This window comes from Cucumis melo, chromosome 10, assembly GCF_025177605.1.
Source record: "Cucumis melo cultivar AY chromosome 10, USDA_Cmelo_AY_1.0, whole genome shotgun sequence".
NCBI classification, from domain to species: Eukaryota; Viridiplantae; Streptophyta; class Magnoliopsida; order Cucurbitales; family Cucurbitaceae; genus Cucumis; species Cucumis melo.
Genome location: NC_066866.1, coordinates 29,245,951 through 29,248,450, shown reverse-complemented (window position 1 = coordinate 29,248,450; position 2,500 = coordinate 29,245,951).

Here is a 2,500-nt window from a genome sequence, read left to right as displayed (position 1 = left end):
GGCCAAGGCCGAGGTCTTGGAGTACAAATCACGCACATGGGCGCGCGCGCCGTGCGTTAGTGGGCGTGTGTGGGTCGCGCGCTGCATGCCCGTGCGTCTGCGGGGGGCGTGCGCGCAGGGGGCCGACCCTTCAAGCGTCTACGGGCGTGTGTGGGGCGCGCGCCGCATGCCCGTGGCCGAGGCTTGCACACGAACGCCTACGGTGCATCACAAAAATAATTGAGAGGTTATTGTACCTCTTCCGTGCCCACCATGCGCCATGCCCTTCGGGCGTGTGTGGGGCGTGCGCGCAGAGTTCCAAGCGCGGCATGCGTCTGCGGGCGTGTGTCCCCGCGCCGCATGCCCAAGCGTCTGCGTGGGACGTGCGCGCAAGCCGCGCGCAGCATGCGTCTTTGTTGGGCGTGACCACCCACGTCTAGAATTCATGGAAAAAACTCTATGGAGGTTGTTGGAACAAACCCATGCCCCCACCGTAGGTGCCCACAGGCCCACCGAGCATGCAGCATGCGCGCCCCCATGCGCACGAATGCGGCACGGCCATGGGCGGGCGCGCCGCATGGCCATGCGTCTGCGTGGGGCTTGCGCGCAGGGTGCCGCGCGCGCCATGCGTCTGCGTGGGGCGTGCGCGCAGGTTGCCGCGCGCGCCATGCGTCTGCGTGGGGCGTGCGCGCAGGGGGCCGCGCGCGCCGCAAGCCCATGCGTCTGCGTGGGGCGTGCGCGCATGGGGCCGCGCGCGCCGCAAGCCCATGCGTCTGCGTGGGGCGTGCGCGCATGGGGCCGCGCGCAAGGTGCCCACGATAGAGGTTCTTGGCGCTGTCTTGTGCCCACTCGGTGCGCACGCCGTACGCCCATCGTGCCCACCCAACGCCCACCATGCACGCCCCATGCGCACCTACGGCCGCAATGCCCACTCAACACACAAAAGTGATGCCAAACCTATCTTCTAGTGCTTGGATTGTTATGAAATTTTTTCTGGGAGCTAAACAATGTAAACAAAGGATGTCCTCCAAAAATTAGAATTTTTGGAAACGTTTTACTATTTTTAAATTCTTTTTAATTTTTTAACAATAAAAATTCATAAAATATTATTGGTTGGTTCAAAAATTATGAAACTTGTTTTCCACACTCATTTGAATGTCTAAAAGATAATACAATCAAGTCCCGGTCATAATAATAACACAATCAAAAGTTATGGCATGGTGTGACATTTCGGCTTTTTCATATGCAAGCCTGCCAGACCCAAAAAAGCCAGAATGTACTATATAGGGGGGCGACCTGCCTGCATGGGCGGGGCGCGGGGGTACCCCTATGCCGCGGCGCCGACCCTTCAAGCACATTGCGCCCATCATGGGCACATATGCTTGGGGGGTCGGCGCCGGCGGAGTGCCACCTCCGGCCGCCGGCGGCGAGTGAGAGTGGGTGTCGAGTTGATGCTCGGATGGGCTTTGCGCGGACAATGCTTGCACCTCGGTGTGGGCGTGCACTCCAAGCGGGCTTGTTCGTGAGGAGACGAGATAACTTGCGATTGCTTTGTGCTTGGTGGACGAAGGGTTCGGCCGGAGTGCCACATCCGACCGTCGGGCAAGGAGTGAGAGCGGGATGGGCGTGCTTGGACAATGCTTGCACCTCGGTGTGGGCGTGCACTCCAAGTGTGCTTGTCTTGGCGATTGCTTCGTGCTTGGCGGAGGGGTTTGGCCATAACGATGGGCTTGTCCGTCGGGCAGGGAGTGAGAGCGGGTGTCGAGTTGATGCTCGGATGGGCTTGCGCGGACAATGCTTGCACCTCGGTGTGGGCGTGCACTCCAAGCGGGCTTGTTCGTGAAGATACGAGATGTCTTGCGATTGCTTTGTGCTCGGTGGATGGGTTTCGTCGGAGTGCCACGTCCGACCGTTGGGCGGGGAGTGAGAGCGGGTGTCGAGTTGATGCTCGGATGGGCTTGCGCGGACAATGCTTGCACCTCGGTGTGGGCGTGCACTCCAAGCGGGTTTGTTCGTGAAGATACGAGATGTCTTGCAATTGCTTCTTGCTTGGTGGAAGGGTTTGGTCAAAATCGATGGAATGCCGGGCCCCTACGTCGGGCAAGGAGTGAGAGCGGGATGTCAAATTGACATTCTTGGATGGGTTTTGCTTGGACAATGCTTGCACCTCGGTGTGGGCGTGCACTCCAAGTGGGCTTGTCTTGCGATTGCTTCTTGCTTGGTGGAGGGGTTTGGCCATAACGATGGGCTTGTCCATCGGGCAGGGAGTGAGAGCGGGTGTCGAGTTGATGCTCGGATGGGCTTGCGCGGACAATGCTTGCACCTCGGTGTGGGCGTGCACTCCAAGCGGGCTTGTTCGTGAAGATACGAGATGTCTTGCGATTGCTTTGTGCTTGGTGGATGGGTTTCGTCGGAGTGCCACGTCCGACCGTTGGGCGGGGAGTGAGAGCGGGTGTCGAGTTGATGCTCGGATGGGCTTGCGCGGACAATGCTTGCACCTTGGTGTGGGCGTGCACTCCAA